Here is a 16,790-nt window from a genome sequence, read left to right as displayed (position 1 = left end):
ACTAGCGAGGGTGCCTGGCCAGCTGACCCAGGGGAGGGAGGCAGAACAAGCACCCCTGCCATGCTGCCCATGCCCACGTCACTACTGGCTGCCAAGGCTCACTGTGGCGATACCACAGGGCCCCCGGACGTTTCACGGTCTATTGACCCTGTGCCACCACTGCGTTCGCTTTCTTTGCTGCCACCACCCCAACTGTCTGGACTCCCCACACGGAGTCCAGACAGTTGTTAACATAAACAAATAATCAAGTTTATTTTTAAATGCAGGAACAAGCGTATTGTTTCTCTTGACAGTTTCTTAAATCTTAGTTCCTAACAACTTCAACTTGAATTATTCCCAAATATCTATCTGACTCAACCTAACAATTCCTCTCACTCTCTCACAATACAAATCTTCCAACCCACTACTAATCCACCCTCTTCCTTCTCCAACACCGAAGCCTCAACTCCCAAACCTCAACTGACTTTCAAAACCTCCCACTCTATATCTTTTACTCCCCTCTTGCATTCTCACTGGCCAATCACATCACACCCATTTTAACCCTTTCCTTGACCCATCCTAGGAGGCAAATGCCACACTCACTGATCCTGCCTGGGCACTTGATGGCCCAACCCCTGGCTTGGAAGGAGTGGGGGAAGGGGCTGGGGCGAGAAGGGCTGTTGCCCCCCACCCCAGCCCTGTTACGCTCAGGTTTGCGCCAAGACCTCCTGGCACATGTGGGGAATGGATTCCCCATGTGATTAATGTCCCATATTTTCAAGGTCTGCATCACATTCCTTCCGGAGCCACAGCAGCCTCGGTGTGCGACCAGGCTTTGGACCTGGGAGACAGAAAGGAAAATAAAAACAGAGAAAGAGGTTACAGATGGGAATCCCAAAGTCTAAACTCAGAGACCCTGGCTTATGTCTCACAGCTGGACATGATCCACCCTGGACCTCAAGTTTTCACTGTTCTCTCGTTGGGTCAGATTAAAGATTGTAAGCCCCTCGGGGCAGGGACCTCTTTCTCAAGGGTCACACGCAGTGATGGTGCAAAGAAAGAATACAAAAAAAATCTCACTACACTCCTACCCCATTTTGGCTAGAGGCCTTTCCCTTAAAAACACGATCTATTGGGGGCTCCTGCAGCATGAAAAAAGGGGCTACCTCCTGGCACATGTGGGGAATGGATTCCCCATGAAATTAACATACACAACTTCCAAAAAGTCATTTTTATGTATGGCAGCCTCTCCTTCTTTCATGTGTTCTAGGCGCCTCAGCAGCCTCTTATGACCTAGGAGACAGAAAGGAAAATAAAAACAGAGGAAGAGGTTACAGATGGGAAATATCTGGGAACCCCAAAGTCTAAACTCAGAGACCCTGCCTTAATTCTCACAGCAGGACTCAGGATCCACCCTGAACCTCAAGCTTTCCCTGTTCCCTCCCTGGGTCAAATTAAAGATTGTAAGCCCCTCGGGGCAGGGACCTTTTTCTCATGGGTCACACGCAGGCTTATTTTTAAACTTCTCGGTTTGCTTCCTGATTCTTTCTGAATTGGGTAGGAAGAGGGAAGGCAGTTTACTTCATAGCTGGGATTGCTCAAAACAAGGTTTCGCAGGTTAATTCCCAAATTTTTAGTTTTGCTGCCAAGAAGGGTTTTTTTAAAACTCTGTTCATCTCACATCTGTGGGTATCTGGAGGGATCAATTTCAATTAACGTATACTCCCTGTTAAAACCCATCCCACACAGTGGCAAGATTGTGAAACTTTGGAAAATTCTCTTGAAAATGATCTAGAACATGTTTAGGAACAATGAGTCTGTAGGTTGACATGGTGCAAAGAAAGAATACAAAAGAAATCTCACAAGCCTGCTGCCCCGTGCAAGAGGAAGCCCGCCAGACGCATTTCCCTTAAAACCAAAGGATGTGTACACATGATCCGTTGGGGGCTCCTGCAGCATGAAAAGGGGCTCAGTCCGCACAGCTGCATTGCTGAGAGGCAGGGGCTCGGACCTTAGAAATACAACTGGCAGAGAGGGCTATGTGTGAGGCCCTTTTCCCTGCTCTCCTGGAGAGAAAGGAGCATATCGAGTTCACCCATTTGCACTTTCCGTCTGTGTGGATGGAGCAGGGTCCTGTCAAGAAGGGCTTGTCCCCCACAGCAGGGCAGCCCTGGAGTCAAAGGTGTTATGTACTGAAGTTCTCACCCTGGGCCAGCAGGGGGACCCTGTAGATAGTTTTCACTCAGGTCCACATATGCAAATAAGGAATTGAAAGTGACGTTCAGTGATTGGATAGTTACAGAAAGTTGTTACAGTTACTTTGTAGTTGAGCTCTATATAAGCAGGTTGGCTGAACCCTTCAATCCAGTTCTGTTCTGGGCCTGTGAATAAACAAGAGCTGTCTGAAGAAGAGCTGACTGACTCCCAATCTTCCTTTCAATACTCCAAATCATCAAAATCCTACCATTTACAGTGGTACCTTGGGTTAAGTACTTAATTCGTTCCGGAGGTCCGTTCTTAACCTGAAACTGTTCTTAACCTGAAGCACAACTTTAGCTAATGGGGCCTCCTGCTGCCGCCGGAGCCTGATTTCTGTTCTCATCCTGAAGCAAAGTTCTTAACCTGAAGCACTATTTCTGGATTAGTGGAGTCTGTAACCTGAAGCGTATGTAACCTGAGGTACCACTGTATTAATCTCTAGGGTTTAGGGGTGTCCTCTGCAAATCAATAACAGTATTTTGCCTGCATAGTTTTTACTGCTACTGTTGCTACAAACCAATGTATGAGAATAAAGTATTTTTAAACTTCTCAGCTTGCTGCCTGATTATTTCTGAAGTGGGCATTTTCCTTCATAGCTGGGCTTGCTCAAAACAAGGTTTCGCAGCCTAACTCCTAAGGTTTCAGTTTACTGTCAAGGAGGGGATTTTAAAACTCTGTTCGTCTCACATTTGTGGGTATCTGGAGGGATAAATTTCAATTAACGTATACTGTCCTACCTATTAAAACCCGGATGGCACAGTGGCAAGATCGTGAAACTTTGGGAAATTCTCTTGAAAATGATCTAGAACACGTTTAGGAAAGATGGGTCTGTAGGTTGACATTTAATGGAATGATCCCGTGACTTCAAGGTGTGATGTGTACGCAGCCTTAGAGATGAGAGATTAGAGGCATGGAAAGGCCATATGGTTCAACCTGGTAACCAGCCAAATATTCACAACAGAAAATATCATCTGGGGACCACAGCTGAGGACCTGCCAAGCTATCAACATCTATGGACAAGTCAAGCCAGGGAGCCCAGCCACATGTACCAGTGACGGGTGACGCTAATATTAATAATAATAACAACAATAATAATCATTGTTACTGTATTACTATGTCTCTCCTCTCCTCTGGGCCTCAGGCTCCTCCTACCTTCACAGTTCCTTTTCATGATCAGTGATGGGCAAGGATCTTGCCAAGTCTCTCACCATCATCTGACAGGCATCCCTCTTGCAGGGTAAAATAAGGCTTGCTTGTGACATCAGATGACAAACGGGCCAGGCTGCTAGGTAGACAGGCAGCTGAATTAAGAAGAATAAAACCAGGGGGGTCAAAGTGGGCTGGGATGAGGCCACGGTGGGTCAGTCCAGAGGGTGCGGTTGGGATGTGTTTTTGTGCCTCCCCTGGTTCTGCATCTTGCTCCCCTGCCCTTCCTTTAGCTGCTTGATAGAATCATAGCATGGCAGAGTTGGAAGGGATCCCAAGGGTCATCTAGTCCAACCCCTAGCAATGCCAGGATCCTGCCCACAGCCAGTTCTGTCTGGCCTCCAAACTCCGACCATCTTCTTCCCAGCCAGATGCACTGCTCCCTTGCAATTCTGCCTGGGGTGGAGAAAGGGGAGAGAGAAACGTTTTGCTCTCTCTCTCAGGACATTGATATGAGAGCCACGCCATGCAGCCCTTTCAATATCTCAAGGGCCGTCGCAGGGAGAAGGGGGGAAAGCTTGTTTTCTCCTGCTCCAGAGGCCCTCAAGACCTGAAACTGTGACTTCAAGCTACAGGAAAGAAGATTCTGATTCAATCTCCGGAAGAACTTTCAGGAAGAGTTGCTTGACAGTGGAAGGAATCCCTCAGAAGGCGGTAGATTCCCCTTCCATGGAGGTTTTTCCCACAGAGGTCGGGTGAGCATCAGCCATTGTCAGGGAACTGCCATTGGAGCTGGAGGTGGAGAGAAGGCTCCAGAGGGATGCCGGAGAGGGTCCCAGTAGGGAGAGAGGCAGCCCATCCGCTGGGGAAGGAAATCAGCGTAACACCAGTGGAGAAGGGGGGCAGATGGGGGAATCGGAGAGGTGGCTCCAGGACTCCTTGCCGGAGACCAGCGGAGAAAGTACGGGTACTCCTCTGCCCACACCCTCTCCGCGCAGAAGACTTCCGCGCAGGCAGAGTAGGAGGAGACTGGGCGTCAAACAGCTTTTATGCTGGAAGAGGTTCAAGAAACACCCACTGACGGATTCTGCCAGCGACTGAGGCAGACATGAAACTTGAGGCTGTCCAGACAGAAAGGGTTCAACCAGGTAACCTAGCCAGGAGTGGCGGCAACTTACACACGAGCAACCCCTAGGACCATAACAGCCATGGATGCTTTAGCTGAGATTCCTGCATTGCAGGGGGTTGGACTAGATGACCCTCAGGGTCCCTCCCAACTCTGCAATTCTATGATCCTATGATCAAAAGTGTATCCAATGGCCCTTTAAAGCCCCAATGATCTGGAGCATTACAGCTTCCCTCTCACAGAACTACAGTTCCCAGAACCCCTAACAAACTACAATTCCCAGGATCATTTGGGAGAAGCCACCTGCTTTTTCGAATAGGGATGAGGAACCTTCAGTTTGCTTTCCATGATTTCCTAGGAACCAGGAACGGGAAGCTCAAGTGCTTCTAACAGGATGATTTCAGCGAACAGGATGTCTAAAACATTGTTCCAGGTTTCCGGCTACGTCACAAGTCAATGGTGGTTGACAGGAGAAAGCCAGGTTTTATGAGGAAAGCAACCAAGATGATCAAGGGTCTGGAAACTAAGCCTTATGAGGAACAGTTGAAGGAGTTGGGTATGTTCAGCTTGGATAGGAGGAGACAGAGAGGAGATATGACAACAATCTTCCAGTATCTAAAAGGCTGTCACGTTTTCTCCTCCTCGGAAGGGCCAGACCCAAACCAATGGATTCAAGTTACAAGAAAGAAGATTCTGACTAAACATCGGGAAGAACATTCGGACAGTAAGAGCTGTTTGACAGTGGGGCAGATTCCCACGAGAGGTTGTGGACTCTCCTTCCTTGGAGGTTTCTAAGCAGAGGTTGCCTAGCCATCTGTCATGGATCCTTGAGCCGAGATTCCTGCATTGCAGGGGGTTAGAATACACTTGGGGACCCTTCCAATTCTACAACTCTATGATCCGTAAAGGTAAAGGGACCCCTGACCTTAGGTCCAGTCGCAAATGACTCTGGGCTAGCGGCGCTCATCTCGCTTTATTGGCCAAGGAAGCCGGCGTACAGCTTCCGGGTCACGTGGCCAGCATGACTAAGCCGCTTCTGGCGAACCAGAGCATTGCACGGAAACGCCGTTTACCTTCCCGCCAGAGCAGTACCTATTTATCTACTTGCACTTCGACGTGCTTTCGAACTGCTAGGTTGGCAGGAGTAGGGACCAAGCAACCGGCAAGGTTATCCAGGGCTGGGAGTAGCTAACGTGGTTCCATCTTGATGTTGCTGAACTCAGTTCAGGCCTCTTTAATTTTACCTTTAGCGTTGTAGGGTGGATATTCTGCAGCTCTTTCTCACAATACTCAGTAACATCAGAAATCTCTTTTTAAAAAAAATTGTCCAGTAGCACCTTAAGGTAAAGGTAAAGGGACCCCTGACCATTAGGTCTAGTCGTGGCCAACTCTGGGGTTGCGGCGCTCATCTCGCTTTATTGGCCAAGGGAGCCGGCGTACAGCTTCTGGGTCATGTGGCCAGCATGACTAAGCTGCTTCTGGCGAACCAGATCGGCAGGCCCTAGGCTCTGTGGTTTAACCCACAGCGCCACCCGCATCTGTTCTTTGATCCTATGATCATAGGGGAAAAAACCCACTCTGTGCATACACAACTCTTTTCCACAAGGTGGAGTCACAGCCTGACTTATTACCAAATTTCAGTCTTCACTGCAAGAGGAGGGATGCTCTCCAGGTCAGCTCTCCCAACCGATTGGATTAACTCCCTTCATCCCTGGTTCTTGGTTGTGCTAACTGGGGCTGATGGGAGTTGGAGACCAAAGCATCTAGAGGGCACCATGGGAGGGGGGGGGCCTGCCCGTCTCTCAGTACTACCACCTTTGCCGGCATGTTTGTTAGGAAAGCAGAAGAGGGTCTTCTCAGTGGCTGCTCCCTGATTTTGGCACTCCCTAGAGAAGCTAGACTGGGTCTCGCCTTCTTGTCCTTCTGCTGGCAAGTGAAGACCTCCTTGTTCCAAAGGCAGGATATAGATAAATATATAATAATAGGTAAAGGTAGATAAAGGTAAAGGACTCCTGGGTGGTTAAGTCCAGTCAAAGGCGACTATGGTGTGCAGCACCCATCTCACTTTCAGGCCAAGGGAGCTGGCATTTGTCCACAGACAGCTTTCCGGGTCATGTGGCCAGCAGGACTAAACCGCTTCTGGCGCAACGGGACACCATGATGGAAGCCAGAGCGCACGGAAACGCTGTTTACCTTCCTGCTGATGGGCGTTGGAGACCAAAGCATCTTGAGGGCACCATTTGGGAGATTAAAGGTAAAGGGACTCCTGACCATTAGGTCCTGTCGTGGCCGACTCTGGGGTTGCGGCGCTAATCTCATTTATTGGCCGAGGGAGCCGGCACACAGCTTCCGGGTCATGTGGCCAGCATGACTAAGCCGCTTCTGGCGAACCAGAGCAGCGCATGGAAACGCTTTTTACCTTCCCGCCGGAGCGGTACCTATTTAATTACTTGCACTGGTGTGCTTTCGGACTGCTAGATTTGCAGGAGCTGGGGCAGAGTAACAGGAGCTCACTCTGTCGCAGGGATTCGAACCGCCGACCTTCCAGTCGGCAAGCCCAAGAGGCTCAGTGGTTTAGACCACAGCACCACCGGCTTCCCTTTTCCAGAAGCAGAGTGGTGTTTTTGGCAAGTTCCTTGCCTGGGGTCATCTCACGTTAAAGAGTGCTGTGCAAAAGCAACAGTTTATGGCTGGGTAAGATTCTTGTGGTTCTTAAAGGGGACAGTCGCCCATTCCTGAGATATGGGGGTAACAGAACACAGCTAGTTTTGCAGCGCAGGGGCAGAGAAACCTCACTTCCTCATTGAAGCAGCTCACATCCGGAAACAACATTAACCTCATAGAGTAAGCACACTTTTTAAAACAACAACAACAACAATCATTGATTCATCGCATGGATTCGAACCGGCAAGCCCAAGAGGCTTAGTGGTTTAGACCACAGCGCCACCTGCATCCTTATATACAATAATGTGGTACCTCTGGTTACGTACTTAATTCGTTCCAGAGGTTAGTTCTTAACCTGAAACTGTTCTTAACCTGAAGCGCCACTTTAGCTAATGGGGCCTCCCACTGCTGCTGCGCCGCCAGAGCACGATTTCTGTTCTCATCCTGAAACAGAGTTCTTAACCCGAGGTACTATTTCTGGGGTAGCAGAGTCTGTAACCTGAAGCGTATGTAACCTGAAGCGTATGTAACCCGAGGTACCACTGTAGTAATAAGGCAGCGGGGTGGGAGGGGGAGAGAGAACGAGAAGGAATTTTTATTGCAATACTCCTCCAGGCCCAGCAGGTGTCACTAGCGAACAAAAGGCAGGAAGGGAAGGGGAAGAGAAGTTGTGATGCTAAATTCACCAAATGTAAACCTCAGTGACCACACCAGTGACCTCAGCCTCACGTTATGATGACAAGGTTTCAGGATTCCGTTCTTATGCAAACTTTGGTGACCCAAACAGTGATTCACTGAGCGAGTTCATGCAAGGCAGTGTAGAAGCTTTGCAGGCTAGAGGAGTGAGGATGCATACAGGGGTACCTCGGGTTACATACACTTCAGGTTACATACACTTCAGGTTACAGACTCCGCTAACCCAGAAATAGTACCTCGGGTTAAGAACTTTGCTTCAGGATGAGAACAGAAATTGTGCTGTGGCAGCGGGAGGCCCCATTAGCTAAAGTGGTACCTCAGGTTAAGAACAGTTTCAGGTTAAGAACGGACCTCCGGAACGAATTAAGTACCTAACCCGAGGTACCACTGTACCAGCCCTGTAATATTCGAACACACAGCAGTGCTGTCCTGCCCAGTGCGGCAGAAAGAAGATGAGCCAAAGGCTCAGTGTTACATATGTGGTGGACCTGTAAAAAAAAAAAAGGAATTTTGGGATGTAATTTATAATGAGCTAAAAATGCGAGAGAAATATTCTTTTATGCCATGGCAGCTGCAAGAATATTGATCGTTACGAATTGGAATGGAGGGAAGGCAGGGCTGATATCCTTCAGGATGGAGAGGTTTGATCTTCTTGCAGTCCATGGGACTCTCAAGAGTCTCCTCCAGCACCATAATTCAAAAGCATCAATTCTTTTGCGATCAGCCTTCTTTATGGTCCAGCTCTCACTTCCATACATCACTACTGGGAAAACCATAGCTTTAACTATACGGACCTTTGTTGGCAAGGTGATGTCTCTGCTTTTTAAGATGCTGTCTAGGTTTGTCATTGCTTTTCTCCCAAGAAGCAGGCGACTTTTAATTTCGTGGCTGCTGTCACCATCTGCAATGATCATGGAGCCCAAGAAAGTAAAATCTCTCACTGCCTCCATTTCTTCCCCTTCTCTTTGCCAGGCTATTACTTAATTTTCTCAAATGCTAAATGCCATTTAAAAAAGTTACATAAGTGGAGTCATTTGTGGCATTAATCAACCTTTCCCCTACAATCATGTGAAGCAATTAATATGTTGAATTGTTACAAGCAAGTGTCACAGAATGACTAAGGGGTTTTTTTATTTAAAAAAATGCATAATCATCAGACCAATGCTAAGTCATCTTTGCACAAAGAGAATTAGGAAGCCGTGTCAGAGGAAGTCGCTTGCCTGTTCTTTCCCAAACTTGAATCAAAATTCTGGTGTATAATAACTTCTATGGGTGACATCATATGTACAAAAAATAAATCATACGGCACTGTGGCTTTCAAACTGTGTCCCTTAATTCGCATCAAGAATGTTACACATTTGGGTGGTTTCCCAGCCACATCGAAAACCAAATAGCTTTAAGTAGAACCATCCTATCTGTAATGCAAGTTTAAGGGGCTGCTTTGAATTCGAATGCCATGGGGTTTTGTATAACTACAAAGGGACAGTAACACTTATCTCCTCTTTTGTTCATGCTTTTGTTTCAGAGTTCCACAGTTCTGAATCATGTGCTCAGTATACTTTTCATTTTCAAATCCAGCCTATGTTGCTTCTTATTTGGGTTGCTGCAATGCTACATAATAGTGATGTATGGAAGTGAGAGCTGGACCATAAAAAAGGCTGATCGCCGAAGAATTGACGCTTTTGAATTATGGTGCTGGAGGAGACTCTTGAGAGTCCCATGGACTGCAAGAAGATCAAACGCATCCATTCTTAAGGAAATCAGCCCTGAGTGCTCACTGGAAGGACAGATCGTGAAGCTGAGGCTCCAATACTTTGGCCACCTCATGAGAAGAGAAGACTCACTGGAAAAGACCCTGATGTTGGGAAAGATGGAGGGCACAAGGAGAAGGGGACGACAGAGGACGAGATGGTTGGACAGTGTTCTCGAAGCTACCAGCATGAGTTTGACCAAACTGCGGGAGGCAGTGGAAGACAGGAGTGCCTGGCGTGCTCTGGTCCATGGGGTCACGAAGAGTCGGACACAACTGAACGACTAAACAACAACAACAATGCTACATAAAGCAGGAATGGGGATATGTGGTCCTCCAGGTGTTGTTGAACTACACTTCCCATCATCCCTGCCTGTTGGTCATGCTGGCTTGGGTTGATGGGTGTCCAGCAACATCTCAAGGGGCATACGTTCCCCATCCCTGGCATGAAGGAACAGAGTACAGTGGTACCTCGGGTTAAGTACTTAATTTGTTCCGGAGGTCTGTTCTTAACCTGAAACTGTTCTTAACCTGAAGCACCACTTTAGCTAATGGGGCCTGCTGCTGCTGCTGCCGTGCCGTCGTTGTGTGCTTTCTGTTCTCATCCTGAAGCAAAGTTCTTAACCCGAGGTACTATTTCTGAGTTAGCGGAGTCTGTAACCTGAAGTGTATGTAACCTGAAGCATATGTAACCCGAGGTACCACTGTAGAGGGAAGGAAAAGCCATATTTGTAACTGCTGTAGCTAGGATTTGGATCTGTGTGTAAGTAGGGCTTCTTCTTCTTCTTCTTCTTCTTCTTCTTCTTCTTCTTCTTCTTCTTCTTCTTCTTATCACTAGTAGCCAAGTAAGATTGTCTTCCATGAACATGGTCTTAACAGTGATTCCTTAAGTGACTGTGGAGGCCAATTCTGGTTCCACACGTCCTTCCACAGTGGGGACATGGGTTTCCAGGCAGGAGATGATCGCAGTGAGGGTTTGGCAAACATGCCTTCCTCTTAGCACGTTTCTCCCTTTCGTCCTGAGTTCAAGCGTCTTCAAAGTCCATGACACCTTTCGTAAAGGCTGTTCTCCAACTGAAGCGTTTGCAGGCCAATGTTTCCCAGTTCTCGGTGTTTATAGTACATTTTTAAAGATTTGCCTTGAGAGAGTCTTTAAACCTCTTTTGTTGACCACCAACATTACGCTTTCCATTTTAATGTTCGGAATAGAGTAGTTGCTTTGGAAGACGATAATCAGGCATCCACACAACATGACCAGTCCAACAAAGTTGATGTTGAAGAACCATTGCTTCAACACTGGTGATCTTTGCTTCTTCCAGTACACTGGTATTAGTTCACCTGTCTTCACATTAAAGTGGAAAGTGTAATGTTGGTGGTCAACAAAAGAAGTTTAAAGTGATGTGTAAAATTTTTCGGAGACACCGTTGATGGAATCTTTTGAGGAGTTGGAGATGGCCCTTCATCTGAAGATGAACATAAAAATATGAAATAAGAACACAAAATACAAAATAGAACAAAACCAAAAACAAACCAATAACCTCCACCCCACAAACTCATTTAAATGGCCATAGAATGTTCATCAGCCAAAGGAATGTTTTTGTCTGGCGCTTGTAGATAGCCTAAAGATATCTAATGAAGGTGCCAGGCGAGTCTCTCTGGAGAGAGCATTCCACAAATGGGGAGCCACCGCAGAAAAGGTCTGTTCTTGTGTTGCCACCCTCCAGATCTCTCACTGGTGAGGCACGTGAAGATGGGCCTCAGATGATCATCACAGGGTTTGCTTCAGTTCATAGGGGGAGAGGGGATCCTTGAGGTATTGCGTTCCAATGGTCAGGAAAGATGAGCATCATAGTCCAACAATATCTGGAAGGCCACAAATTCAGCTCTCCTGATATAAACCTTCACTTATTCTAGCACAACCACTTACTTACTGCTCTCAGTGACTATATTACTTCTGCTGGTTATACCCATGTTCTGTTGAAAATTATTGTGACCAAACATGGACAAAACCTGCTCCTTGATCTTAGGAACGGTAATGCAAAACTTGGTTACGATATCTTAAGAGGTGTCTAAATGTGCAGCGAACAAACAGCTTTCTAGAATATATGTGTATATGTATATGCTAATTTTATCTGCATTGTTAACTATCTTATGGTGTCCACCTCCTAGAGGTTTTTCAGATTCACCGGTCTATAAATTTTCCTAAATAAACAAGCAAACTACAGTGGTACCCCAGGTTAAGTACTTAATTCGTTCCGGAGGTCCGTTCTTAACCTGAAACTGTTCTTAACCTGAGGTACCACTTTAGCTAATGGGGCCTCCTGCTGCTGCTGCGCCACCAGAGCACGATTTCTGTTCTCATCCTGAAGCAAAGTTCTTAACCTGAGGTATTTCTGGGTTAGCGGAGTTTGTAACCTGAAGCGTATGCAACCTGAAGCGTATGTAACCCGAGGTACCACTGTACAAGCTTCCTCTGCCATTCCTCTTTTATAAATTCCACCAGTCATTTCTTTTATAGGGTTCAACTAAGCCACAATCTCTGGTTCTAAGCCTTCGCTGAATCCTTTTATCTGCGGCAATCTCTCATCTAGTGCCTCTCGAGGGAACAGTTATGGTTACAGGCTCCACAAAACTTGCACAACCCACCTTTCATCAGGCTTTATCTTTCTCCTGCCGGAATTTAAAGAATTCCTTCCCTGAAATTGGCTAAGCCTCTGCGATGTTGAGTCTTCTGGCTTTCAGCGTTGGCCTTTGTGGACTCTGAGATACTTCTCATTTTCGCAGCCGTTATGCCGAGGGTGGTGGAACAGTTCTTGGTCTAAGCTTCCATGATGACATCATTTTCCTTCCGCAATGATTTCCTCTCATGCTGTCTTTTCCCCTCTCTTCCATCCCAGCAGAGAATGAGAAGAAGAGAAGAGGGATGACATAAATAGAAGTGATTGTAAGCTGTTTCTGTATGCAATGACGGCAGCAAGATTATTATTGGCACAAAGATGGAAGCAATCTTCTACCGACGGAAGAAGACTGGAGGATGAAACTGATGGACTATGCAGAACTAGACAAACTAACGCGAAGAATTCAAAACCGGTGGGACCAGAGATTCACAGAAGATTGGCGTAAATTTACGGACTATTTGAAAAGTAGTTGTGATGACCAGATTACATTTGTAGGTTTGCAGGAAGTTTTGTAAGGGAAATAATCGGAACTATTGCTTTTTTGAACGGAAAAGATGAGGTTAGTTATGATAATTAAAGCAATATGAATTTAAGAAATGCAGAATAAATTATAAAAATGGAAGATCACCAGAGGTGCTGATGGAAGTCCAAAAAGATTGTATAAGAGATGAAATTTTGTGGAATGTATGACAATTATTATGTTTGAAAATTAATAAAAATTATAATTTAAAAAAGAGGGAGAATGAGAAGAAGAGAAGAATCTCCCTCCAATCCAAGGAGATCCTGGGTTGAGCAGGCGTGGCCAGTACAAAAAAGGAGCTTCTGTACATAATGTGGGTCGAACTCCAGTGCATCCAAGCTTGCTTCCACAGACTCAGCATTTGCTAGGGAAGAGCGATGTTTCCTTCACTCAATTTTCACAGGGTATCTGCACAACCTTCGCAACATCCATGGCTTCCACACACGCCAGGGCTTAGTCATTTCAATCTCCTGGTCCTCTGACTGCTTCTGCCATTGTGGCTGTTAGGTAGCCTCTTTGCTGAGTCAGCTCGGCTGGCTTTCCAAGAGCTCATTCTCAGTTCCTCATTGCATCTGGTGAGCTCAGCCTGCTTCTGTAAGAACCTGCTCTCTGACCGTCTGTGCCCTTGGGAAGATCCTTATTTTTGTGAATAGCTTTGACTCCTGACTAGGATATTATTATTATTATTAATAATACACCACCCTATACCTGGGCGTCTCAGGGCAGCTCACAGAATAAAATCAAGATATAAAACCACAAAATACATAATAAAAATTAAAACAACAACCCAGTAGCCCTACCACACCACCCACAAAAAAAGCATTTTATAAGGGCATAGGATAGAAATCAGATCAACCAAAGGCCTGGTTAAAAAGGAATGTTTTTGCCTGGCGCCTAAAGGTGTATAATGAAGGCAGCAGGAGAACTTCCCTGGGGAGAGCATTCCACAGACGGGGAGCCACTGCAGAGAAGGCCCCGTTCTCATGTTGCCACCCTCCGGACCTCTCTAGGCTAATCCTTCCTTTAATGTCTTTGCAACCACAATTACACCAGTGGTGCCATGATTTTATTTGAAGGGAGCCAAGGTTGCTTCCAGATGGGGACCTCTGACCACAAATGAGTTGTTCAGATCCAGTTTTCCCACGTGCGTGTTTTGCGCATTAGCTTACAGCCTTCCCTAATTTTTTTTAGTCACGATTTCCTGCCGTTTGCCATCCCCAACAGTGAAACAACCTTCACTGAATGTATCTGGAGGGTCTATATTATACACGTCCTTGGCATAGCTGTCAACCGTCCTTTATTTGGCGGGAAACTCCCTTATCCCAGCACCGTGTCCGGCTGCTGTCCCTTATTGATGATGTCCCTTAAATTTCCCGGGTTTCATGCCCTCCCGGCTCGGGAGGGAAGCAGCGGCTCGGGGTCCTCCACTGCGAGAGACAGCGCACACACGAGCTGCCGTGTCTCCGTCTCTTCCTTTTCCTCCTCAGGGGTGCGTCGTGAGGAGACGGGTGGTGGCAGGCGGGCAGGCAGCCCCTCTCTTGCGAGACTTCCGCCACGCTGCCAGCGGAAGCCGGAGGTGGTGGCGGCGGCTGAGGAGGCGGCCTGAGGGAGGAGGAAGAGGAGGGGATGGGGAGGGATGCAGAAGGGCGGTGCTTCAGTGGCCGCAGCACCGCCCTTCTGCATCCCTCCCCATCCCCTCCTCTTCCTCCTCCCTCAGGCCGCCTCCTCAGGTGGCATGGGCGAGAGTCTCCCTCCCCCCTCTTTCTCAGGCGGGGGAGGGCCGATGGAACTCCTTGCGCCAGGACGACGGCAGCCCCGACATGCTGCTTAGCATCCCCTCCAACCAGTGCAGCATCTTAATGTTGTGATTTCCCCCTCTGCATCCCTTTCATAACTCTATTTTTATAAATCATTTGTCCATCCATAGTTCACATTTTTACTACAAGTTTTCTGTCAACCCTACCAATGTATGCAACTCTTTACAATAGCTTTTCAACTAAATTATAAACTTTCCCCATTCTTTATTCAAGAGGTCCTCTTCCTGGTTTCTAATTCTGCCTGTAAGCTTTGCCATCTCGACGTCGTTCATCAGTTTTGTCTGCCCCTCTTCTTTGGTCGGAGTTGTAGACCCTTAGGATCATCTAGTCCAACCCCCTGCAAAACACAGTCAGTGGCAGCCAAAGCAGCACGGCTCCATCAGATTTCTGTATAAGCTAAGCAAAATCCCTTATTTTGGCTGCTGATCCCTTTCTGCATTGCTATAAGGGATCAGCAGCCTCACCTGTCCCGGGGACAGTCTACGGGATATCTAACAATCCGGGATAGCAGCGGGAAGCAGCGGGAAACGGCGCTAAAATAAGGGATTTTCCCGCAAAAAAAGGGAAGGTTGACAGCTATGACTTTGTGTGGAACAGTGAGTGTGGACTCTCATATGAACAGAGATTTCTGATTCAGGTGGGTAGCCAGGTTGGTATGACGCAGTAGAAATATATATAAAAAACAAAAAACAAAAATAAAAAATAAAAATAAAAAATTGTCCAGTAGCACCTTAGAGACCAACTAAGTTTGGTCTTGGTATGAGCTTTCATGTGCATGCACACTTCCTCAGATAGACACAGAACAAACTTAGTTGGTTGGCGCTTTGGGTTAAACCACAGAGCCTAGGGCTTGCCGATCAGAAGGTCGGCGGTTCGAATCCCTGCGACGGGGTGAGCTCCCGTTGCTCGGTCCCCGCTCCTGCCAACCTAGCAGTTTGAAAGCACGTCAAAGTGCAAGTAGATAAATAGGTACCGCTCTGGCAGGAAGGTAAACGGCGTTTCCGTGCGCTGCTCTGGTTCGCCAGAAGCGGCTTAGTCCTGCTGGCCACATGACCCGGAAGCTGTACGCCAGCTCCCTCAGCCAGTAAAGCAAGATGAGCGCCGCAACCCCAGAGTTGGCCACGACTAGACCTAATGGTCAGGGGTCCCTTTACCTTTACCTTAGGGTGCTACTGGACAATTTTTAATTTTTTTTTAGAGATTTCTGATGTTACTGAGTATTGTGAGAAGGAGCTGCAGAATATCCACCCTACAATGCTAAAGGTAAAATTAAAGAGGCCTTCAAGCAGGGATTGCCAATCTAGAGCCTTCCAAATGTCTCTGGGTACTGCGCCCATCATTGCTGACCACAGGCCATGGTGGCTGGGCCTGGTGGGAACTGAGTTCAGCAACATCGAGATGGAACCACGTTAGCTACTCCCAGCCCTGGACAACCTTGCCAGGGCAAAAGACCAACAGGCTTTCATCACCTGCCTTTCAGACGTGTGAGATTAGCACAAGGCTGTGGGATAGGGCTCAAACTGGTAGGCGCCTTGCCTACCTGAAACAACAGCAGCTTTTTGAGTCAGCTTCCGGGGGTTGTTGAAATAATGCCAAAAAGCTACTGAACGGGGAAGTTCACAAGGACAGGTTTTGCAATAACCTGGCTAAAGAGCCATCAATCAACCAAACAGTAGTCAGTTATATCTGGGTTGTTCATCTTTCGCTGTGAACTGGCTGTATCCCTTCAGTGTTGTCATGAACAGTTCAGTTTACATAAGTTATGTAGGACTAGCCAAGATATTTTTGCAGGATGTTGTTCTGAGAGTCAACCATCAAAGGTATCTATCTGCCTCTTACTCTTCTGTTCTTAATAATAATAATAGTAATTTATCTATCTGCCTCTTACTCTTCTGTTCATAATAATAATAATAATAATAATAATTTTTTATTTATATCCCGCCCTCCCCAGCCAAAGCCGGGCTCAGAGCGGCTAACAACAGTAAAATAATACAACATTCTAAAATCAATTCATTATAAAATCAGTTCAAATCAAATTAATGGCAACCATTGGGCTATAGTTCTGTGAAGATTACCAAAGGAGGGGGTCAGGCTGTGCCTTGGCTAAAGGCCTGGTGGAGCAGCTCTGTCTTGCAGGCCCTGCGGAAAGATGTCA

The sequence above is a fragment of the Podarcis tiliguerta genome (assembly GCF_965153285.1).
Source record: "Podarcis tiliguerta genome assembly, chromosome: 13".
In the NCBI taxonomy this organism is placed as follows: Eukaryota; Metazoa; Chordata; class Lepidosauria; order Squamata; family Lacertidae; genus Podarcis; species Podarcis tiliguerta.
This window is presented reverse-complemented; position numbering follows the sequence as displayed.